The sequence below is a fragment of the Cryptomeria japonica genome, chromosome 4 (genome assembly GCF_030272615.1).
Source record: "Cryptomeria japonica chromosome 4, Sugi_1.0, whole genome shotgun sequence".
In the NCBI taxonomy this organism is placed as follows: domain Eukaryota; kingdom Viridiplantae; phylum Streptophyta; class Pinopsida; order Cupressales; family Cupressaceae; genus Cryptomeria; species Cryptomeria japonica.
The window spans coordinates 173,940,733-173,968,191 of record NC_081408.1 but is presented as its reverse complement, the minus strand read 5'-3'; positions in this window follow the sequence as shown (position 1 = coordinate 173,968,191).

Here is a 27,459-nt window from a genome sequence, read left to right as displayed (position 1 = left end):
ATGTTAGGAGACCTCATGAAAGGTTGAATTTGCATATCTTAGGAAATGATGTAAGTAGCTGAATGGTACGATAAATGTGGCATGTCTAGGAAACTCAAGTTTCTCATGCATAATTTTTGGTGTGCATATATTAATTGTTTGACAGTGTTCTTCCTCCCTCTTCTCTCCATTTGGGTAAAAGACTCATAGTGCTTATAAGTTTATTGATATTAAGTAGAAGTATTGGATACTCATTGATGAAATATGGTACTGCATATATTAAAAGAAAAGTTTGGATAGAGTAAAATTTTCTTTGAGGATTGATATCTGTGCATTGCATCCATACTTTTCATTTAAAAGAAGAGTTAGTTAAATAGAATATCTCTTGCATGAATAATGTAGAAATTTTAATGAAATAGTAGGTTAAAAGACCATGCTATAGTATACATGTTGAATGGAGTAAAATTGGTTCGTTGCTTGTATAGTATAGGAAAATTTGGAAATTATATCATTATGTCTTTACTTGATTTGGTAAGATAAAGGCCTTAGATTCGTGAAGGACTTGTGTGGTTTTGATGAGATGCTCTCTCTTTACCTTATTTGAATTTTAAGGAAGTACTTGCTAAATGAACTCTAGTAGGAAGGAATGAAAATGAATTGAATGAAGTTATACTCTATCTCTTAATGACAACCTTCCTCGAAATGCTAAAATATTTAGTTTACAAATAATAATAGCTAAGAGTTGATGGAAATGAGTTTGAATGGAAAAATTAAAGTATATATCTGAATTTGTGTGACATTTAATAGAAGTGAATATAAAGTAGATGCAGGTGAGGATATGATACTGAGTTTCATGCCTAGAATATAAATAAACTAACTGGTTAATGGTGTGTTAAGGAAATGATCGCAGGAGATAGGAGTAGGAGTAATCAAAGTTTGATATTAAATTTTGTTGGAGATAAAGTAATGAGATCTTGTGTGAATATATGATTGATTAAATTGTTTAATGAAATCATGTAAACTATTGTAATTAGCTGTATGCTATTTATGGTACTTTGAGAGAAAAGGTGAATATTACAATACATCATCGAGTGATTAGTTGAGGTTATAATATCTATTTCTATAGTAACTTGGTAAATGTGGTTATTTCATGGATAGGATATTATGGAAATTGATAATGTAATGAGTATATTATTGGAATCAATGAGCACTAAGAGGGGGGGGTGAATTGGTGTTGTGCAATTTATAACTTTCTTTAACCGATTCTTAAACCACCGGATGTGAATGAATAAAAGTAAAGTGCAGAAACTCAGCACACACAAGCATAAAACCATAACACCAGAATTTTTATGTGGAAACCCAGAAAGGAAAAAACCATGGTGGGATTGAGACCCACAATATTATAATACTGTGATCAAGGGTATAATAATATTACAAGGGGAACACATGTGCATTCAGACACACTGCCTAGAGCTCACTGCTAAATTACAAAAGAGACGGTTGCAATCGACCCCCAAAGGAATCACTGTCCTACAAATGATTACAAATGATAAATAATTTTCTGAACTAATGAATAGCATCTACAAATGCCAAAATGTATTTCCAGTTAAGCACAAAGAGTCTTCTTCCACTGTTCTAGCACACTGCTCTATTGTGCTCTACTTTGTCATATACTGGAGCATAAATCCAAGGATGGCACACGTGAAATTGTACACAGATTCTCATACAATATTTGTACACCACTATTGAATAAAAAAATTATCATATATATTGGTCTAATATATTTGCACACTTGATTAGGTCACAAACATTTCAGCTCCAAAAAACATGAAACGTGTAACATGAAGTCGGCTCAATCCTATTAAAAATGCTCATGCGGACCAAAACAAATTGATAATAGACTTCAAACAAGTCAACACAACAACCTCAAACATGACACCAATCATCCCAAAATCATCTTGAAGATTCCACATAACACCCTACACAACAATAACCTTGTTCCTCCTGAAATATTGGATACCAGATCATCAAACTTGCACAAGAATCAACACCAAAAGATAGGTTTGCAAAAGTTAAGAAATTCCAATCCAAAAGTCAACTCTTCCACCATAAATGAAAATGTGTGCCAAAAATCAAATTCTTCTCAATGTACTCATACACTGTCGAACACTGTGTCCCACCTTCCAGACTTAAGAAAAACTTCCGATATAATGAATTTGCATATATCAGATGAAACTTATAATTAGAGTTTCCATCAATGACAACCCCTAAATAATCATGAAGCACTAATCACTTCCATAATAGTGTTTGTTTCCAACAATCTCCCCCTTTGGCAGTGATGGCAACACTTAGTGAAAAATGACTATGTCAAACCAAAAATGTCATACATTGCAAAAATTCAAAACTTCGTTTCTAACAGGCACCCCCTAAGAATATACATCATTTTTCACTCTTCACTCTCCCCCTTTGACATGAATGGAAAAGGAAGGAATCCACTCAAAATTATATGCACAAGGGTATACACAATAAATTACAAAAAATTGGAGATGTCTGCAAAAATAGTCTTCAATGGCTGCAAGTGATCATCCCAACCTTTCTTCAGGTTCTCCAAAATGTTTATTAGAGAACTAAATAGGTACACATTCATTTTTTCTCCTCTGAGATTGGAAGGAACACTCTTATTCAGTGCATTCAAGGCATCCCACTGATTTCTCAGAAGAGTATCCAACCGGGGAGTGATCAGGTTCCTCAACTCTCCCACTCTACCAAATATTCTATCTTTTTCTTGATTCAAGCTCTTGATTTTATCAAGTAAAGACATCACTCGATCTTCATAATTACTTGCAAAAATGGCCTGAGGTGAATAGGATTGAGATATATCGGCCAGCTGACCTTCACATTCTTTGATCTTCTTATATACCTCTATAGTGAGCTTTGGCAATAGAAGACATTACTTGTAGATTTTTCCACCTTCGTTCAATGCCTCCTGAATGCTGTTCATACTAGTTATTAGACTGACCCTATCACCTTTAACCATTCTCAAAACTGTCCTTAACCTCATAGCATTAAAATGATTCAAAACTTTTACATTTGCAGCTTTCTCTAGAGATTCAAAATGAGAGTCTACTGCCTTGAGCATACTTCTTAGCTTGTCAGAGGGAAATTCATGAGTGTCTTGCTTGAATGTCAAAATTTTTTTCTTAAGAACACCTGTAGCCAAAGATATAAGATCTTAGTCCTCATAGTGGGACTTCAACAACTCTTCATTGGCTTTTTCTTGGGAGAGAGCTACAAACTTGAGTGCTTTCACATGAGATAATGAATTGAGATCAATATGCCCTTGAATAAGATCAATTTCACTTATTATCTACTTTCTCTTGTTAGATTTCATAGTGTCTCTTGCCATCGAAACCTATTCAATCTTGCCTTCATCCTTCTCCTTCTCTTCCATCTTTGCATCCTCTATCTTCTCATCACCAACCTTCTTTGTATTCTTCTCTGAATCAACATTCATCACTGAAGGATCTTGAACTGCTTCATCGGAGTTTGCAATCTATTGACTGTCATCAATATCTACAACACTAATAGGTTTAGTCATTTATTCATTCGGTTTAGCAATATTCAGTTCATCTCCTAAGGATGCCATCCCAAGGACTTCTAGGACATACTTTTGAACTCATTCCTGAGTACTTTTAGGAACTACATCATACTTATACTTCTTTATTATTCCCCTTAAAATTTCTCAGGTCTCCTTATGAACCTCTTTATTTTTGCCAATCATTATTTTGTTTACTCGAGTTTTTATTCTGAATCTTTCTTTACTTTCCTTAAGAATTCTATGAACTTCTATCTAAGCAATCATAGGATAGAGTTGCACTAACTCATACTCCCTAATTCTCTCCTCTTTCACTCTTGTAATTTATTTTCTCATATCCAATATATATCATATAGAATCTTAGGAACTTCATAAGCAATCTCAATAAGCATCCTACTATACTTATTCAAATATGCAATAGTAGCTTCTTCTAGAGACCTCTTCCTTTTTCATCCAAATGATCATAAAATTGGGAAAGTAATTTAAGGTTATCTTGTTCTGTTATTACTTCCTTGACTTGCTTAAGTGTTATGCTGGATGGATCAACTTCTGTTGGCATTGTGTTGTCATTGATGTCAACTGGCATAGGAGGACAACCAGTATGGGAAAATAGCTGATGTGCAGTCATTGATGTCAATTAGTCTAGCAGGTTACCTATATAGTCATTCAACACAATGGCTATTGGAGTCACAGGCACATAAGTTATTTCTTGATTTGTGTTGAAGATATGGACAGGAGACCAGTATGATATAACAATTGGTAAATGATGATATCTGTAAGAGAGCAAGATGTTGGTTGGTTGATTGTGATGAAGAGGCAGAATGCTATCAAGAATCACATCGACACCGGAGGAGAAGTATGCACACATCACCGGTATGATGTGTGGATGAGAAACAAAAGGAATCCCACTTGAGAAAGATCCAATCATCATTTGAAGAGATGAATAACAATGAATGTGCCCCAATCGGATCACATGTGCCTCTTTGAGGATACGCTGCTCAAACAGGGAAGCCACATTGGTGCATTTCAAGATGCAGATGATGAGGATCCACTCCCACTGGTAAGTGGAGCTTACCTCCTATTATGCATGAAATGCATCTTAGTTCTTGCAGATAAGACAACAGAGTTAAAGGCAAGTGATTGAAGGCTCACACCGGATGAACTGGTGAAACACTAAGTTGCCTTAGGTTCATGAGATCAGGGATGTGCACTAGATGAACATGTGAAGACATAATGTGCTACCGGGACAAAAAAAGAAGAGTAAAGAAGTGATGGGTTTGTCACTTTGACAAACCAGCTGAGATGATGTCCAGACTAATGATGGAGAAATACATTACAACAACTGTAGATAGAGAGTGAAATTGGTATGCAGATGCCTTAGATGGAAACAGTTGAAGGTTGATGACATGGTGTCATCAAGGTGTCTACCGGTAAGTATGAGAGCCGGTAAGAGAGCAAAGAGGTTAAGTGATGTGCTCCTACCTAATGAAGATGAGCATATGGTGGATTCATATGTTTGGCAACTAGCAAAGGTGCTCCATTGAAAGAGAAGCCAAGTGCAAGGTGATGGCAAACTGGTTAGGGTATAACCAACATGGATAGTGAGCTGGTAGATAAACCCGATAATGGAGTTGGTCAGTGATCCTATCCAAACCAAAAAAAATGACCCAATAAAGATGGATGCTGATAAAGATGCCACATAGAGATGATGTGGAAAGCATGCATGTACAGGTCAACATGTTGAGTTGGTAAAGTGTCAGGTGATGAGGTAGATGGTGACAGGTTGATATTTATGTCGACTACGTGATTCACGAGATGTGTAGCAGAGGTTTGTGGCTCGAGGTCAAATGCACAATAGAGATCCAGGATAGACTGATTGATCAGATCGAAGTAGGTGAAGGATAATGCAAAACCATTCTTGTCGATCGACCAAGAGATCAACTGACAAGTTAAAAGCAGGTTGCTAAATGAGGAAGGAATGTTCTGGAAGGAACAACAATGGCGAGATTGATTGATGAGTTGCACTTTATCAATCAAGGAGATCTGATCTCATGAGATCTTATTGGATTTAGTTTTCCTCAAGGTCAATGAAGAAACCCTAAATGCCCGAAGTTTGAATTGGTTTTTGGCAGGAAAACCAGTTTATAAATAGGCAGGCCAAAATTGACGTAGGTTGCCACTAAATGAGAGGGTGTTGCTGCTAAAGAAGTGAATTCAATCAAGTGCTCAACAAGAAGAAGAAAAAGAGAATTAGTGTGAGAGAGAATAGGGGTTGAAGAGTTCAACCAGAAACAATGAGGCAACTCATAGTCAACCATTTAGTCTGACAGAGGAGTAAACCAGTAGTGACCAAACCGGAAGAGAAGAATTGCAGAGAAAGCAATCAAAGAACCGGTAGAGTGTAGTATCGATAGAGAGAAGAACCAACAAAGAAGAAGAAGAGACTGAATAGGTGAAGGGTGAAGCAAAGAGTAAGTTGTAGCAGGAGATAAGATTACTATAGTAAGAAGGTGAGCAGAGAACCGGTAGTGTATTGGATAGAGGATCCAGTGAAGGGATTTGCAGAAGAGTTGCAAAATTAATTTGTAAAAAGACTATTACTTTTGTAATTGAATATATTCATTGTAGACCACTGAGTTGGAGCTCGGTGTAGGGGTTGTAGCTCCTTGGGTTGGTGCCCTAAATTAGGGGTTGGTGCTCCTTGGGTTGGTGCCCTAAACATTATAATCAGATTTCCATTGTGAGGCTAGATTGGAGTAGTAGACTTCGACAACATTTCTCATCGAGGTTTTTCCCATCTTGGGTTTTCCTCGTATATACTGGTGTTATTAGATGTGCCCTTGTGTGTGATTGCATTGTATTATTCTCCTATCTAACTGGTAAGTCTTCTTTCTGCTAGATCTATTAATCGGTATACACACATAGAATAGAAAAGGGTAAAATTTGTAAACCACTAATTCACCCTCAGTGGCACATTGTGTCTAACAACTTCAACTTTGGGCTTCTTGCTAGTCTAACATTCACCAAAGGATTGTATCTTCACAACCCTAGAAGCAGTAGCACTCTTATTTACTTCTCTCACTTATTCATCTAATTGAATCTCCTCTTCTGTAGTGGTTGCTCCATAAACTCTTTCAGGTTTTCCTTTCTTCCTCTTCTCAAACCCACCAGATGGTTTTGTTGATAATTGACACTCATTTGATTGGGTTCAATATGTTATCATTGATGGCAACATGTTTTGGCTTTCATATTTTGGTTTGGTTGTTTACCGATAGAGATATAAGATTTAGAAGCATGGTTATTGGATACAAGGTAACTCAATCAAACCATCTGAATTCCGTTTCTAGCTCTTGCATTTATGCAACTCATAAGATGATGAGGGAAAATGAGGAGTTAGATCTCTGTGGATGGATATTAGATGAATTGTTAATTAACCTAGGGAAGATCAAGGGAGAGAAAGGAACATTCCAATATGGAAATCTTATTGTCTGTTTAATGCTATTTTTCATCAATGAAACTCCCAGTTTTGGGAAGAGACAATGGACAATTGATATCTTGGTAGGAAGACAACCGAAACAATCTATTTCTACATTGGGTAGTCGACGAGATGACAAGGTATGGGGTTACTTAAAGGCATTCCAAAAGGCTATGAATTCTAGGGAGAGGGTTCCAAAGAAAATTATTGAGAAATACTCAACCGAGATCTGGTTCACGGTTAAGAAAGATGAAACTTTGATGGAAGCTGTCAAGCCCTAGAAGATATGGATTGAAGAAATGGGTTATGAAGTTGATGCACAGATTTTGGATTCTTATGCATAGTTATTAATTGATGCACCTATTGATGAAGCTGAGAAATCCTTTGGTACTACTAAACAAAAGAAGCAAGAGGTTGAAACTGAGTTTAACAAGAAGAAGAGGGAGAAAAAGTAGGGCAAGGCAAGTAAAATTTTTGAACAGGTATCTCAGGACATCGAGGCATTAATTGATGTTGTTTCAGAAAAAGGAAGGAAGAGGAAAGAGCCTAAAATTTTTATTCAGCCTATTCCATCAGAATCTAGATCTGATGATGACACACCCTTAGCATTCAAGAGGGTATTGGGGAAGAAAGGTGAGGAGACTAAGGTGGAAGCAAAGAAGCAACCAGTTAGGAAGGTTACAATTAGGGTACCGACACATAAACAAACTCCAAAGGAAACACCTTATGCTCTATCTAGTACTCGAAGAAGAAAGAAGATGGACGACACTGATATGGCACTTGTCACCAGTAATGTAACTATTATTCCACCTAAGACTTGTGCAAAATTGGTTGATAAAATTACTAAGGGTGATATGTTGAAAAATGTGCAATTCTATTATGAGAATTTTGATAATGGTGAATAAAGAGAAGTTGAAAAAGCACTTTTATTGTATTTGGATATATATATAAGAAAGCCTTGTTAGAAATTGAAAATCAAATACTGGCATAATTATATAACAATTTAGATGCTAGAAGATTATCATCAATGGAGGAGGACAAGCATATAAAGATTCAAGAGTTGTTAACTACTTGTGCATCCATTACTCCAAAGGAGTTGGACATGACTCTTGAGGTTGCAGATAGGAAAATATTTCACAACAAGCACATGATAGTTAGCCTTATGTTAGGTAGGGTTAATGAGATAATCAAGGAGACCTACAAGGCATGGGTTCAATTATTTGCTGCAAATCCTGGTTTTTATACTTCATCAAAGGCTAAAATAGATACTACAAACATGCCATTTGAAGGAAAAGGTAAAGGTATAGTGGGTACCTCATCTACAATTTTGAAGGATATTAAGATATTGGATATTGAGCCCCTGGTAGAAACTAATGTATAGGCAAGTGTAGAGATACCATCTGAATCAGAGAGTGTAAAGGTTGCAGGTGTACAAGTTATTGATGTCAAGGACATTAGTCCTCCAGATCCGAATGTATAGGTTGAGGTCACAGTTCATAAGGAGGAATTGACAGTAACTATTACTGCACCAAGTGGTGAAGCCACCAGTGCAAGAGAGGAAGCTATAAAAGTTAAACCATTAGAGGAGAAGAAAGAGGAATCCAACAGGGAACCGGTAGTGAGCCCATCATTGTTGTCAATCGATACCTCACAAGTTGAACAAAAAAGCATAACTGAGATGAGTTCTACTGAGCTCATGATGATGGCTACACAGAAGATGATGAAGGAAGGATCTGACTCGTGACTCATTCAGATTTGAATCCCCAACTAGTCCCTGACCTAAAAGCCCATCTATTGACTCTTTCATATTTGGATCCCCAACTAGTCTCGCATCTGAAAGCCCAACTCTTGACTCTTTCAAATTTGAATCCTCAACTAGTCCTAGATGTGAAAGCCCAACCACTAAATCTTTCAGATTTCAATCCCCAACTGGTCGCACATCTGAAAGCCCAACTCTTGACTCTTTTAGATTTGAATCCTCAACAAAACCTAGATGTGAAAGCCCAACTCTTGAATCTTTCATATTTGAATCCCCAACTGGTCACGCATCTGAAAGCCCAACTCTTGACTCTTTCAGATTTAAATCCTCAACTACTCTCAGATGTGAAAGCCCAACTCCTGAATCTTTTAGATTTGAATGCCAAACAGGTCCTGCATTTGAAAGCCCAACTCTCTTCTGGGTATACAAATTTGATCTCCAGTTACAAGCATTAAATGGTGACAACACCAAGGAATACTACATGTTGCATAATCCATTAAAACTACTTAGCTTACAGGCAAGCCGATGTCACATCTCACTGGGAAGGGAACGCAGCCAACTCCCAAAAGATCATCCACCTTTAGCTCCAGTAAACCATAATCAAGATCAATAACTTTCCTCAACCTTTTTCTCAATGCAATTGACATGATGGAACTGAAAAAAAGAAAGATGCAATGGATATTCTTCACACTATCAATAACACCACATATTCACCACAAATGGCATAGTCAACACATGACCGATTATTACCACATTGCAATATAAAGTCAGAATGTCGTTGTGTTATGTACAACCCAACTAACGGTTTAGCCATAAACTATTCATGACATTTCGCTGTAGAACATATTTCGTTGCAATTGCAACGAAATAATGACTATGATCCATCGCCAATGCTGTCAAAAAGGCTTCACGTGTTCTCCCCATACAAAATACAACACAAAAACTAGATTTTGTTAAGGATTGATAAAGAAGGATGCATAACACGCTTAACACATCGGATGCGTCTATTCTGGCTCCAAAACGAACCTTTCCTAAAGTGGGTTAGCGATAGGTTAGTCAATCACAGGCGCTAATTGCAAAATCGACGGTGGAAAACGAGTGTGTAGCAATTAAGATGGTCACTCTATGTCACACAATACACAGGGATTCATTACGATTAACAAAGTCTTTGACGATAATTAATGGGTACAGAGACCTCCAATTCATTATTCGGAAGACACATGTCTTTTGAAACGAGTATCTATTCTAAAGGTTCCATCTCTTTGTTGATATGCGAATATTATTAATAGCCTAGTCTTAAGTTCCCAAAAGAAAAAAAAACACTATGAAGGATAGACACATGAGGAGTTCTTCATGCCAACCAGAGACATCTGAAACAAAATCCCAAATAACATTTCAAATCAAAGTTGGATTGTCAAACACATGTAATTCTCAAACATCACGAACATCAATAATCTAGATATACAAATACACTGGGATGAACATAAACACTCTCATGCAAATCAACAGAATATATACAAATTTACAACACATAGTTGGCAAGAATAAGGATTCTAGGTTCATATATTCAACACTAGTTTCATGACTCGAAGATCCATAAATAACAATCATACTGCATTCAGGTTGGAAAATAATATCTTATTGTCTAATATGGTGCATCTATAGCATAGAATATAAGGCATTAACCAATTGCATTGTTCATTTTTATCATTATCAAATTCAGTAAAAGTAAGGACATTAATATTACATGATCAAGAACTGAAATTTATACATACATTTCTATCACATAAAAAAATTATATACAACAAACTATACACACACACACACACACACACATATATATGTACATATATATGTACATATATATGTACATATATATATATATATATATGTACATAGATATATATATATATATATGTACATATATAGATATATATGTATATATAGATATATATGTATATATAGATATATATGTATATATGTATACATATACATGTATACATATATATCTATATATGTATACATGTATATGTATACATATATACATATATATCTATATATACATATATACATATATATGTACATATGTACATATATATGTACATATGTACATATATATGTACATATATATGTATATATGTATATACATATATATCTATATACACATATATATACATATATATGTATATACATATATATCTATATACACATATATATACATATATATGTATATATACATATATATGTATATATGTATATGTATACATATATACATATATATATATACATATATACATATACATATATACATATATACATACATACATACATATATATATATATATGTATGTATGTATGTATGTATGTATGTATGTATAACAAGCCCCTTTCAAAAAGTTGAACAAGCCCAAAGTTATTAATAAGGGGACATTATAGTGCAAGCAGTATTTAAGAAGGGAGAGAGAGAAACAACCTAGGAATGTTTGGACGTTTGTTGAGGGATGAAAATCAACAACCTGTATGGATAACTAATGTTAGTGGTAGTCTACATTGGGAAGTAAATGCATTTCAAAAGACATAAAAGGAACCTACATGTTCATACATGATAATGATGTTTAACATTCAATATAAACTACCACTAAGTAATATATATCACCTAAATTATATGTGTCAATTTGCCATAGTGCTAGAGCTATGTATATCAGCCACCTATTTTGGTACTGTTGTTATACGCTCAAGGACAAAAGCCTCTATTCCGACTTGAAATCAACACTATGGTCCAACTAACATGCAACTTAGTTTTATACTATATTTTACATTCAATGGCTGCAATTGAACAACATGTCACCAACACATAGTAGGATTTGTGTATTCTTGAGCCTTGTTTTTGACTAACTCCAACTCTAATTGTAAATTGCATTGCATGTTAGCCTTTGTCTTTACCGCTATTAGCTACAATGGTCCAAGAGATTGTGTCTATTTTGGCTCCAAAATAGACAAATCGTACAAACTAACAGTGCCATGTTCGACAAAAGAAGCCATCAAATGCAAAACCAATGATTAAAAAGTTACCACAAACATGGGGTGTTAGTCCCCCCATATTATTTTTTGTAGCCACAATAGAGGTGTCCCATTGTGACACTAACTTGAGCTTCGTACTAGTCGTTTCTCTAACAAACGTACCAAGTTTTGTAGCTTGCAGCCTCTTCTTCTTGCCAGGATGCCATCTGAATGCGGTTCCTTCATTTGCAAGCTTTTAATGTGCATGTTATGCACAATAAACTACCGGTAACCATGAAGCATGTCGCGGCTGTCATCCGACATGTCCACATAATTTTGCATGGGCCCCAAGGAGTAAAACTGAGATCTTGATAGCAACTCCACATCACATACTGTGGGTCTGAGCGCCACAAAAATTTGGCATGGTATGCATGTCTCAGAAATGTATGTCGATGCATGTCGTTGGTACGATAGGTTCATTGTCGAGGCACAATACACATAGCTATTAGGTGCCTCCCACATATATTTGCATATATGTTTATTCTGTAGTTTTCGAGTGAGATTAGGTGCATCCAACTTGTGTTAGACATGTCTATTCTAGCTTCAAAATGTGATTGTACCAATGACATGCATCAACATACATGGGATGCGTCTATTCTAGCTCCAAAACGGACCTATCGTACCAACGACATGCATCAACATACATGTCCGAGAAAAAATATATATGTAAATATATGTGGCAGGCACCTAATAGCTACATGAAAGAGAAAGTGATGTAAAATGTTCTATTTTAAACTGAGCTTCGTTTATGTAGTCTTGACCTCGTTTACATGTTATGGTTTGCCTTTTGATGCAAACAGACTCCTGAAAATCAGGTTGTTGATTGGTTGATGCAACCATTCCTTGACTGTGTGTGACCTGCTCTTGTTTAGGAGTTGATCTGCTATTTGCTGATGATTGGGAGTTGATCTGCTGATTGTTTGACAATAGAAAACATGGCACCTTTTTTATTTGCATAACATGGAAAAAGGAAGACTAATGCACGAAAAAAAAAAATTTGTTGAAGGGCTCCTTGTTGAAGCAACCCGCGTCTATTTTGGCTCATTGTTGAAGGGGGATTTATGAGATTGCAATTTTTTGTGTCGTGCTATGGCTTGGGGTATGTTGACATCCACCTCTATAACTTGTATTTTTCCTATTTCAGTTTGGATTTTGTTTAAACTAATTAGGGTTTGAATATTTTGTTTGTGTTTCTTGTTTGCCTCTATATGTAGCCAGAATAGCTTTAGCCTATGTTGAATATTTGTCAGTTTTGGAGCCACAATAGATGCATACTGTTGCGTTAGGGTTAGAGACAACTAGGGTTAGGTTTTTTTTTTGATCTAATGAGTAGCTGAGAATAATGAAAATAGAGCATAATATTTCCATAGTTTCTTTTGTCTATGTTTTTTTCTGTCATTTTCCTTTGTATTGCAGAGGACATGTTTGTTGAATTGCAGGGTCAGAGGATCATCTGCATCACCTTTTCTATATGTGTGTGTGTGTGTGTGTGTGTATTGCTTCATTTTGACACACACACAGACACAGACACACACACACACACACAAACACACACACACACACACACACACACACACACACACACACACACACACACACACACACACACACACACACACACACACACACACACACACACACACACACACACACACACACACACACACACACACACACACACACACACACACACACACACACACACACACACACACACACACACACACACACCCCAAACCACAAACAAACAATGCGAACCCTGATCATTTTAAGCAAAATCCAAACATACCTCACGCCCACCATGACACAGAAAACCGTAGTCCCAAAAATCTGCCCTCAATAATGAGCCTTCAACAATCAAGCCTTCAACAATCAGATGCCCTTCAATAATGAGCCAAAATATACACAGCTTGCCAAGCCCATATATACACACAGACACACATGCACACGCTGATGGTTGTTTATTTTTTTTTGGCTTTTAATGTACATGTATAAGAATGAACATTTCATCTTTAATAACTCTGATCACTATGGAAAACTGACACATATAATTATGGAAATATACATACCTTTAAAATCTTCTAGATATTCTTCACTCTGCCAACCCAAAAACAACGAACCTTGGTATCCTGACACGACCATGCTACAAAATGATGCCTAATTTTCACAGATAGAACATAAAATGACACAGGAAATAAAAAAAATTATTGAATGTCTTAGGGTTTCAAATACTGCAACCGACTAAGTCTCCTCTCAAATCATTGTCCTCTTGACACCTCCCAAGGGTACACTCACAACCACCTCTGTGATACAAAAATGATAAAAAAAATTGCACTAAAAAGCACAGGGTTGATGAAGGAATCATAAAACTATCATTATCTGTTAGGGTTTGAATTTACTGATGCCACCATGATAACCCTACACAATAATCTTCAAACGTCCCACCCACCTGTGCGCTACGATACCTCCTCCTTGCACATGAAAAAACCTGCATGTTAATAGGCGATAACAATATATGCAGACAACTCGCATTATGCATGCAGTCAGCTTTTATCCTCCCCTTCGGAGCCACAAATATTTTGACAATGCATACCTATAACTCCAATGGAAGTGCAACTCGTTCTCTTAGTGATTCAACTAGGGACATTGTGATGGCACGATCAACATGGATTTACATCGTCGAATATTTTCCCCTCCAGTCCCACTACGTTCTGCATGCAGCTCCCATATGAAATATTATCCAAAATTTTCGCAAAATCGAGTTTTCATTCAAAATTAAAAAAAAATTTGAAAACTGTGCCCATAACACGTGACCGTCGATGTTAGTCAACTCGTGGACGCAATAAAACCAGTAACCAAAAATGTAAACTGCGTGGCTGGCGGTATGTTAACTGCCTCGCCCAATGTAACTGTCGCATCACCGTGACATCGACTGGGAAAATGTTAACCACAAGCAAGCTTTTCTGTCAAATGCAAAAAGGAAACATCATCCATGTCATCACTGCGACAAATACCTCCATGTCATTCGTGGGTCCCAGGAACGTCAGTCTCATGGACATTTCGAACTTGAATGGTATGCCTTCAGCATCATGTAGAGGCATGTCGTTTTGGAGCCAGAATAGCTACAACCCAAGTTTTGGGCACTGGCTATGGGGGCGAAAATTTGCATCACCCCCATCCCCAGGCCAGTACAACCTGTTCCACACACCTCCCTATCCAGTACAAGGTACTAGCAGTGACAGGTTCATTGGAGAATGCACAAGGACCGCTGTAAATGCTCAATTTGCAGCTTAAATTTAATTATTTATTTAATTTTTTACAAAATATTGACACTAATTTAGAAAATTGAAATAATTTACATTTATTTTTTTTAAATTAGAAAAATATGAATAAATACATATTTTTAATGGGATTTTTTTGAATGAACTATTAAATAATGATAAAAAATTAATAAAAATTATGTTAGATACTATATATCAAATTATTATATAGTTAAATTAAAAATTAATAATAATAATTATTATTATTTTTGATCGATAACCAAGATTATATATTGTTTATAAAAGGAAAGTTTTACATCCACAATGCTGATAAATAGCTTGCACTACATGGGGTCTTGCCCCTACAAAACCAATCAAAACCGAAAAAGACACCAGACCTACAGGACCAGCCACTACAAAAAAACCAACCATACATACACATACCCACACAAAACCCGACAGGCCCAAAGAACCTGTCTAACGAAACCATCCCAAGGCCTCTTCCCTTGAGAAGTTTGGAATTCCCTGGTTGGGCCCTGCATCATGCAACTCCCTCCCTCCACCTAGCAATGATCTCGGCCTACCACCACGTAGCGAACTGTGCTCCGCCACCTTCACGTGCTTCTGTGGAATCTGATGGCAGATCATAGGCTTCCCATCCTTGTCCAGAGGAGCTTTAGACTGAATTGGGTCTTATTCCCATGAAGCTTCACTCCTTCAGTCGGCCCCAAATCTCACACAAAATGTACTACATCCCTCCATCCCTTCCTTGCATTCTCAAACTAAATTTCAACAGGTCGAGACGCCGACCAAATTATGAACGGTTGCAGCTCCCCAATTTCCACGCCAATCGTTCGCCATGGATCTTCCAGCATCTTCAACCCTTTACCAACAAAAGCTCGAGCCACCACTTCATCCAAACCACTTGCCCATTTGGGTCGCAGCACCAAAGATGCAACCTACTGCACCTCCTCCGTCGACCTTCCCAACGACAAGGCCAAAGCAACGAACAACGATGAGATGTCAAGGTTAGTTCGAGGGCAACAGTCAGACTCTAGAAATTCCTCCCCAACCATCAACCACACCACCCTAAAGACATTCATCAACTTGTTGCTTGAAATCAGGCCGCGGAATGCTGGCATTTGATTGTTCGTTGACAGGGAAAAATTTGCCTCCATCTTGTCTCGCCTCCTCACCAAAACCTACACACACAACCAAAGCCAAAAACTAGCAACTACAAAATGCCAGGGAACCAAAATCCAAGGCCTTAAAAAAGCCAACTCCATCACATGACATGATTTCTCCACACGAATCGCATCAAAGCACACATCATCGCCAAGCCAACTCACTGATTGCCTCCATCATCACTCCATCGCCGCCAAAGCCACTTGCAACATAATCGTAGATCACAATCCACGAGGGCCATTACTTCCCACAAGTCCAGTGTCAAAATCAACCACATAAAAAACAACTCGGGTTCACTTCCCTTAGTTTAAGCAATTCAACCAAATTCATGAGAACTAACATTGCGAAAGTCCTCAAGTAAGCTAAAATTATTTTCCAACAAACCATTCGCTCCCACATTTGAAAGCTTGCCAGCCTCCACATTTGCTTCCCTGAGAACATGTGTCACCTTAAAGTCTTCAAACCCACATAGAAGAAGTTTCATTCTTCGAACGTGTTTGTCTAGATGCCACGCCTCCATTCGACCTCTAGCTATCCCGTTCACCACAATCTGAGAGTCTCCCTCCAAATGGAGTTTCTTCACTCCCAATTTCTTAGCCATGAGAATGGCTTCTAAAGCCACTTGGCACTCAGTATCGTTGTTCGATCCATCCATCAATCTTTTAGCTCCAATGGCTAGAATGTTGCCACTATCGTCTCGGGCTATGACCCTAGCACCAGAGACCCCTAGATTTCCCCTCGAAGCGCCATCAAAATTGACCTTAGTCCAACCCTTATTTGGTGGGTCCCACTCCTGTCTTACTTCACCCATCCTCTGAGGATTAGCCCTCAAAATCCCATTAGCAGGCCTAAAAATTAATAATTATTATGAATAAATAAATAATCAAATTTAATTATATATTTGAAAAGTTAAAATTTAATAGATATTTTTTAATTTATTTATCTAATTTATCTGCTAAACATAATTTGAAAGTCATTTATATAGAAATAGCAATATTGATTATAATATGATTAATAAATATACATTTAAATTAAAAATTGTTTTCTCATTAAATTATTATAAACAAAAAAATTAATTCAACCTAATTTATTAAAGAAATTTAATGTTCCAATCTAATATTTAAATGTAAAAAATCTTTTTTTAGTAAATAAATAATAGCTAAGTTTTAAATTTATTAAATTATTTTTTTATACATTTAAAGAATAATATATTTTGTAATTTTGATGTTTATTAAAAAATTTTTCTTTATTTTTGTTTATTTTATCATTGGCCATGCTTATAACCAACATTATCAATGTCATTACAAAATTACTAAAATAGTAATTTTTATAATTGATTGGTTCTTAAAAATTATTTAAAATTGCTTGATTCTTATTTGAAAAATTACTTCTACCATAAATATATAAATTACACAACATTAATACTTCTAATTTACAAGTTTTTAAATGTTTTGAAATTTATATTTAATTTACGTGTTAAATTTGAATATTAAAATAATGATCAAATTCAAATATTACTTATGATTGTAAATGTTTTGTTAACATCTATTGTATTTTCTATATATTATTAAAATCTTTATCAAATTCAAATATTTATTACGCCGAGAGGCGTAACTCCTACAATTGCAGCCATTCCGTGTAAAGTTTTATTCATGATGAGATTAAATCTAGGCATATGTTTTAATAGGCACCGTTCGATGGTAATGTTACCATATGTTTCTCGCAAAAGTGATACAATCTGTACGTGACAAAATATGTGTCTTCTTTGTAACAGACGGTTATTGTAACCGCAGAAGCTTCGAACTTGCATATCATAAGCTTCCAATTTGCACGATATTGCTTTCAAAGCTTTCTGTATCTTATCAACTACTTTGAACAGTATTTTGAATCTCTTCAGTATAGGATGAAATTCTATTTAGCAACTTGACACCTGATATGACAGTCAGCTTCATTTAGAAAGATGTAAACTTGGAGAAGAGTCACCCAATTAGAAAGGTAAATATCAGTTAAACTACTGAATAGTTTTTTCCATTGAAGAACGTTCGTATGAAATAAAATTATTTCTCTCAACTGGTAGCTAACAATCTGTCATTTTATTTTTTGGCTTCTGGACAGCTTATACTACAATCATCATAATTCATTTACAAAGTTGTAAACTTGGAGAAGAGTCGCCCAATTACAGAGGTAAATGTCATTTAAACTACTGGATAATTTTTTCCATTCACACCATTCATATGAAACAATTGAGGTCTTCTGTCTACTTTCACATATCTAAAGTTGTTTTATTAATGATATATTCTGTGCATGCACCCAATAGTTGTAGAACTTAATATTAGTTTTCTCTTTAACATTGTCAACTAGCACGCATGTTGTTCTAATTTGAATAAAATAGCTCAAATCGCAACAATATTCACATTCAAAGATTTCTTAATCGAATCACAACGAGTCTTGATGCCCAAGGCCATTGCATGGCAGTTTGCAAGGGTTGAAAACCAAAACATAATCCTACCGATTGGAGTTGCAATTTCCATGCATTTGCTCTATAAACCCTAAATCCTTTCTCATTTCCCTCTAGATGGTCCTGTACACTATGGAGCCAGTCACAGTGATTGCGTAAGGATACAACACCATGTACATAGTCCTGGCAGCCCATATTTGGAAATGTTGTACCACAGCTCGAGGTTTACAAGAAAAGAAGAAATGCAAACTCTACATGTCTGTACACGGAAGAGACCGTCTGTGTAAACCACCATTTATATTTATTTTTCAATATAGATGAATAATCCATGGATTTTCTTGGAAACAATCAAAAGAGCATTTGGATTTAGTATATTCTACCTTGCATGCTTAGGATATACTATTATCTGTGCCTTATTTGTCCATGTCATTCGTTGGTTGTTGAACAAAACCAGCTTACACACCTGCGTAACCCTATTGCTGCATATGGTTGATTTTCAGAGTATGCAAATTAAAGAGTACAAAGAACGTCAATAGACGTTCTACAATGGCAGCCATTCAAGCATCCGTGTAAAAAAAAACTTCACAGTAAATCTCACTTGAAAGTTGAATCGCAGTCGTTCATATCAATATTAAAACTTAAAAAACATAATGATTTTATTGTTCAATAAACGAAATGGTTGTATTGTTCAATAAACGAAATTAGTGGAACTGAAATAACTATTTTGGACTTTTGCGTGGAATGGGAAATGATTACAGTTCTTTTGAATTATTTATTTAAAAAAAAAATTTTAAATTATTGAAATGGTGTTATTATTACAAGTATTGAAATATCATAAACTTTGCCAATAGATTATTTATTTTTAAAAATAGATTTAAATTATTGAATGTGATGAACAAAGACTGTTTTACATTATTGATAGCCATTGTTTGTATGACATCATTAATCCAATAGTAATAATTTTCATCTTGCATGTTTGTTTACTATTTTAGATTGTACAGAAATAATCGTATTCTTGTTTATTTTTTAGGTTTTGTTTTTTGAAAGTTCATATCTATACATAGATTTGAAATTGATATATAGTTATCATTTGTTGAAAATAATTTTTTAAATAGAGGATGGATGCACATCGTTACAATGAAGAGTTTTGTAATGACAAAGCGGGAAGTTAGAAATGTGTGAATTCTCCTCCTACCCCAACTGAGTCATCAAGTTCAAACATATTCACCCCATCATTCATGGATGCACCATTCCATGGAATCTAATGTCATATCCATGGTATTCTTGATCATTTAAAAAATATTGCTGTTAAGATAACAACAATTAATGATCGAGACATGCAGCAAGTACGTGACATTCAGGAAATGATGAACTTTTTAAATTTCAAGTTTCAACCACTGGACCAATTTTTCAAAGAGATCACACATGACGAATTGCAATATCAAGGAGAACATTGCAGGGAAATCAAAGAAGGCTTTTTTCTTTTCCTCAATCAATAGATAATGCAAAAATTTCAAACTTCACAGTTAATATGTACATAACATATGCATAGTGTCTCTTCAGAGTTTTAAAGTCTTTAGAGTTAAGATAATTCCACAGTTTATAAAAACAAATGTACATGCTTTTCTAAACTATGAAATACATGGATAATAAATTTTCCACAATGTTTCTTTCTTTCGTTTCTTGCACTTGCACATTATTTTTGAATGGTTACTTACATATATAATATAATGTTGAATATACTCAACCTAACTACAAAAGTTTGAATTCAATTTTTTATACAATGACTAGATAAATTGAATTAGGAAAGTTCAGTTTGAAAATTCAATTACAAAAATATTGAATTCAACTATATTTAATAATCAACTAATAATATTCTAATATAATATATTTATGAGCCTCTGTGTTAATGATGTAATACAAACAATGGCTATCAACCTCACTACAAAAGTTTGAATTCAATTTTGTATACAAGGACTAAATAAATTGAATTAGGAAAATTCAGTGTCAAAATTCAATTAAACATTCATTACAAAAATATTGAATTCAATTATATTTAATAGTCAACTCATAATATTGCAATAGTTAGATAAATTATAATAAAAATAAATATATTGATATTAATATTAATAAAGTTGAAATGATTTGATAACTTGATACAATCTATAGTTTTATGAATGTTAATTAGATATATGTATATGAATCATATATTTGTTATTTGTCTAACAAATTTGTAGAAATGGGTCGATTGAAGAATTTTTTTGAATTTGATGAACAAAGAAAGGAATATAAAAGAGAATATCAGAGACAATATAAGAAATGAAAAAATGAACAAATGTCAGATGCCTAAAAGGAAGAGCAAAAGAGGCGAAGGAATAAAATAGAAAGAGCTACATATGCATCTAGAAGATTACAACTATCAACCCAAGAATTACCAGCACAACATAGTGAATCTGAAATTTTATAGTTCATTACATGTCAACAACCAGTTTGAGATGCACAACCACAAGAAATCGATTTTCAGGAGGAACCTCTCCAAACAACGTTGAATCAAAATAACACACAAAACATTGGAAATTTTTGAGAAGGGGAATCCCAACCACCAATCGATTTCAATACAAAAAACAATCCAAATCTGAATGGATTACTTCGCACTGAATTTAAAAAGATGCAAATGACATTTCGTAGTCATTTAGATGCCTACCAATCACCTTGTATTTGTCATATTTGCCAAGAATCTTATATTGGAATGAAAGTATTTCAAAATCCGGAAGGACTTGTTTGCAACATATGCAAGCAAAAGAGAGGAATAAATAGATTATCAACTATGAATAATATGGATCTTGGAGCCCAACCACCCGAACTAGCATGTTTGATGCAAGTAGAAGAAATTCTTATCGGACGCGTAAATGCAATATTACAAGTTATGCATGCCATAGGTGGTTAGTTCAAATATAAAGGACACACAATTAGCTTTCCACAATACATCAAAAAAATAGCAAAAAAATTGCCACATTGTATTGCAAGATTGCCAATAATTATAGTGCGAAGGAGAGATCAACGCAAGACGAGTTACAATTTTATAGTAAACAAAGAGAATGTGTATAGAGAACTATAGTACAAAATTCAGAATGACAAGTTCTATGCAGACGTGACGATTGATACATGTGCACTTGAAAATTTATCAGAAGGAGCTGATCAAAATATATTTGAACAGCTAAAAACTATAAACATGAAATTAGATTCTGATACAAATGAAATTCTATTTGTCGGACTGCTCTTGGAAACGAAAGAAGATAACCTTATTGATCACACGACATCGATGGCATCAAAACCACCAAACACACAAAGAGAGATGGAGTTGATTCGTGCATGGATTAACAACAAAAACACACATCCATTGTCATTGATCGAGTGGTCATCAATTGGTGGATCTCCAATCAATGATTATACTACATTGGGAGTACTAGATATGGCATTCCCGACATTGTTTCCCGATGTGAAATGTGACTGGTTGGAGCCTCGGATCAAACAAGTACATCTCCATGAATATGCAAAGCATCTAGTTCGATACAGAGATAATCATTTTGGGAAGCATCCCAGGTTCCGATATTACATTACAAATATGATTATGAGGCATCGAGCACAAACACTAACAACTGTTTTCATCAAAAGAATTCTAGGTGAATTGCCAATCACTATAATGGAACTACGTGAGCATATGGAGAATATTCCAAACTCACATTCAGCAGATAGGTTGATACGATTTGGTACAAATCTAAGAGGTACAAGATCTTATTGGACAAAATGTCGAGCAGAACTAACAGACATGCTACATCAGATTGGAATGCCGACTATGTTTTTCACTTTAAGTGCTGGTGATTTGTATTGGCTAGACTTACATGCACTCATACCAGGTATAACACCGTCAAATCCACGTGAAGCTCAACTATGGCAAAAAAAAAATGTCATTGATTATCCACATATTGTTGCACAATACATGCATCTACGAAACTCCAATTTTAGAAAACATGTCCTTGAGAAAGGATTTGATGTTAGAGATTATTGGTATCGATATGAATGGCAACACAGAGGATCTGCACATGTACATGGATTTCTCTGGATACATGGATCACTAGACATGGATAACATTGATTGGTCAAATGATGTACAATGAAAAAGTGCAGAAAAATATTTTGACAACATTGTTCATTCATGGAACCCTAGAGAAGATAGACATCAACGAAATCTACAAGTATATTTGCAACTATTCATTGATCTTTGCAAAAAGCTTCATTAGCAACATCCTTATAAAATCATAAATTAATCGATTCAAAATTTATTTGCAGCCATTTCAAGATTTCTCCTTCCATCCATGTCTCAAAAACACAAGACAACTTGCAGAAGCTGATTTTGATAATGACTACGAAGAAATACTCAACACAGTTGAAAGACATATGATATGCAAAGAAGGAGCATGTCTATATATGAAAAAAAGGAAGAATGGTTTGCAGGTAATCTTTTTGGTAAGAAATGTAATTTGACAACAATTTTCATAATAGAATACATTGAAAAATTATACAACCATTTGACAGTTTTAACCAACAGATACAATGCTCCGTGGCCAATTTAATTTCCATGGTTAAAAAATGTACAATGATCCATAGACGGGTGAGAAGAAGTTTGAACCCACACGAAATGATGATAGAGTAAATACACACAATAGGTACATATTACAACTTTGGAGAGAAAACATTGATTGGTAACCCATTCTCTCAAGACATGCAGTAATTAAATACATCGCAAAGTATGCAGCCAAATCAGAGAAAAGTTCTAAAACATACCAACAGATGTTACTACGGTTGGCAAATATTGAAAACCTAGATGATTCTGCAACAAAGGCTTATTGAAAGCTACTAACTGAAATAATAATTGAGAGAGACATTGGAGCACAAGAAATGAGCCACAAGCTATTGGAATTGCCATTGGTAGAATGTAGCAAAAAATTTGTTAATTTGAATGTCTCCACTGAAGTTTTCAAGCACATGGTAGAAGATGTTGAAAAAAATGATGAAGAACAGACAGTCTCATTCATAGATGCATATCAAAACAGGCCATTTTCTATGGAAGCAATATCATTGATTGATGCAGCAAAATCATGGATATACAACCCAAAAAGAAAAAGTGAGAACAAATGGAACCCGCGGAAAAGAGAAACTATTGTCAGAGTATTCCCTAGGTTCATGTCCATTCCCACACGTGGATCAGAGAAATGGTTCATTTTGTTTTTTAGAATTGCTACTATACAAACCTTTTCGCAACATTGAAAGGGACATTGGGAATAATAATGATAAAATACAGACAAATTGGGATAACTTCAATTACAATCAATGGCATGTGCAACGGAGAATAGAAACCGAGAATGATGAGAACATTGAACTCTCTGAAACTGAAGAAAATTATACTAGGCAAGAAGAAACAACAAAAAACAAGTGGGAGATAATATCTAGGCTTCACCGTGGCCAATTAATGCAAACTTCAAAGTTCGAAATGCTCGGTAGGAGGGACTTAGATAAAGAGACAAATTGGTCCATAGATTATGAAGGTGAAGAATATACTAATAAGGCCATGAATTTCATTGCCACCATCAAAACTATTGGTTCTCTCATCCATGATGATATACCACAGATTGTCAACTTTCACAACCTCAGCAATCAACAGGAACAAGCACCCAATATTATCATTTCGCACTACCTCACAAATGGAACAAAGCCTCCTTTATTCATGATAATTCAAGGTACAGCTAGAACAGGAAAATCACATTTAATAGGTGCTATAAATGAAGCACTAAAAAATGCTTCCATTGCAAATCGATCTCCTCTACTTGTGCTTGGACCGACTAGAGTTGCTGCCTTCAATATAGGAGCATCGACCATTCATTCAAGACTAAGAATACCCATAAGAGATTTTACAGATCTTTAGGGAACAAGACTAACAACCTTCCAAGAGGAGATGGCACATGTCAGATATATCTTGATCGATGAAATGAGTTTTATTGGCGAAAGGTTATTGGAGAACATAGATGCACGTCTATGCCAAGCTTTTCCTTCAATTGCTAATGAAAATTTCGTAGATATGTCTTCTATTAAAGTTTTAAAAATTATAATTATGCCTTTCTATTTCAACTATTGTACTATAGAAATGTTTAAATGTGAATATCATGATACATACAAAATAAGATAATTAAGAGTTCTAAAAAATATTTAGGAATATCCATAATTCTGGTTGGCGATCTTGGACAATTGCCTTCAGCGAACGATAGGCCGCGATATAATAGCAGAAGAGGGTAAAAAATTTTGTGTGAACAATTTAGAACTATTATTACTTTGGATCATATTTATCGACAAGAAGGCCAAGATAGTGACCAAGAATGCTTTCGACAACTGTTAATGAACATAAGAGATGCAAAACCAACATTGGATGATTGGATATTACTAATGACAAGGTCTTCCATGATAATTGATACAACAAGCAACCAAGAATTTAATAGCTGTGTGCATTTATTTTCAACAAACGACAATGTTCACAACCATAACAAGAAAAAAATACAATCATTAAAAAATCCAGTTGCATGCAACATTGCATCAAAAGTATGAAATGTTACTTTGTATATTCCTAATAAGTATGACCATTTATATACCTAGCATGAGTGCATGTAAGTCTGTCCAATACAAATCAGTGGCACTTAAAGTAAAAAATATAGTTGGCATTCCAATCTGATGTAGCATGTCTGTTAGTTCTGCTCGACATTTTGTCTAGTAAGATCTTGTACCTCTTAGAATTGTACCAAATCGCATCGACCTATCATCCAAATGTGAGTTTGGAATATTCTCCATATGCTCACGTAGTTCCATTATAAGGATTGGTAATTCGCCTAGATTTATTTTGATGAAAATAGCTATTGACGTTTGTGCTCGATGCCTCATAATCATATTTCTAATGTAATATCAGAACCTGGGATGCTTCCCAAAATGGTTATCTCTGTATCAAATTAGATGCTTTTCATATTCATGGAGATGTACTTGTTTCATCCGAGGCTCCAACCAGTCACATTTCCCATCGGGAAACAATGTCGGGAATGCCATATCTAGTAGTCCCAATGTAGTATATTCATTGATTGGAGATCCACCAATTGATGGCCACTCAATCAATGACGATGGATGTGTGTTTTTGTTGTTAATCCATGCACGAATCAACTCCATCTCTCTTTGTGCATTTGGTGGTTTTGATGCCATCGATGTCGTGTGATCAATAATGTTATCTTCTTCAGTTTCCAAGAGCGGTCCAACAAACAAAATTTCATTTGTATCAGAATCTAATTCCATGTTTACAGTTTTCAACTATTTAAATATATTTTGATCAACTCCTTCTGATAAATTTTCAAGTGCACATTTATCAATCGTCACGTCTACATAAAACTTGTCATTCTAAATTTTGTACTGTAGTGCTCTATACACACGCTCTCTGTTTACTGTAAAATTGTAACTCGTCCCGCGTTGATCTCTTCTTTGCACTATAATTATTGGCAAGCTTGTAATACAATGTGGCAATTTTTCCGCTATTTTTTTGATGTGTTGTGGAAAGCTAATTGTGTGTCCTTTATATTTGAATTGACCACCTGTGGCATGCGTAACTTGTAATATTGGATTTACGCATGCGATAAACATTTCTTCTACTTGCGTCAAACATGCTAGTTCGGTTGGGGTTTCAAAATACTTTCATTCCAATATAAGATTCTTAAAAAATATGACACATACAAGGTGATTGGTAGGCATCTAAATGATTGTGAAATGTCATTTGCACCTTTTTAAATTCAGTGCGAAGTAATCCATTCGGATTTGGATTTTTTTCTGTATTGAAATCGATTGGTGGCTGGGATTCCCCTTCTTGAAAATTTCCAACGTTTTGTGTGTTATTTTGATTCAACGTTGTTCGGAGAGGTTCCTCCTGAAAACTGATTTCTTATGGCTGTGCATCTCGAACTTTTGTTGACATGTAATGAACTGTAAAATTTCAGATTCACTATGTTGTTCCGGTAATTCTTGGGTTGATAGTTGTAATCTTCTAGATGCATATGTAGCTCTTTCCGTTTCATTCCTTCACCTCTTTTGCTCTTCCTTTTGGGCATTTGACATTTGTTCATTTTTTTCATTTCCTATATTGTCTCTGATATTCTCTTTGATATTCTCTTTGATATTCCTTTCTTTGTTCATCAGATTCAAAAAATTTCTTCGATCGAACCATTTCTACAAATTTGTTAAGCAAATAAGAAATATATGAGTCATATACATTGATCTAATTAACATTCATAAAACTATAGATTGTATCAACTTATCAAATCATTGCAACTTTATTAATATTAATATCAATATATTCATTTTTATTGTAATTTATCTAATTATTGCAATATTATTAGTTGATTATTAAATATAATTGAATTCAATATTTTTGTAATGAATGTTTAATTGAATTTTGACACTGAATTTTCCTAATTCAATTTATTTAGTCCTTGTATAAAAAATTGAATTCAAACTTTTATAGTGAGGTTGATAGCCATTGTTTGTATTACATCATTAATACAAAGACTCATAAATATATTAAATTAGAATATTATTAGTTGATTATTAA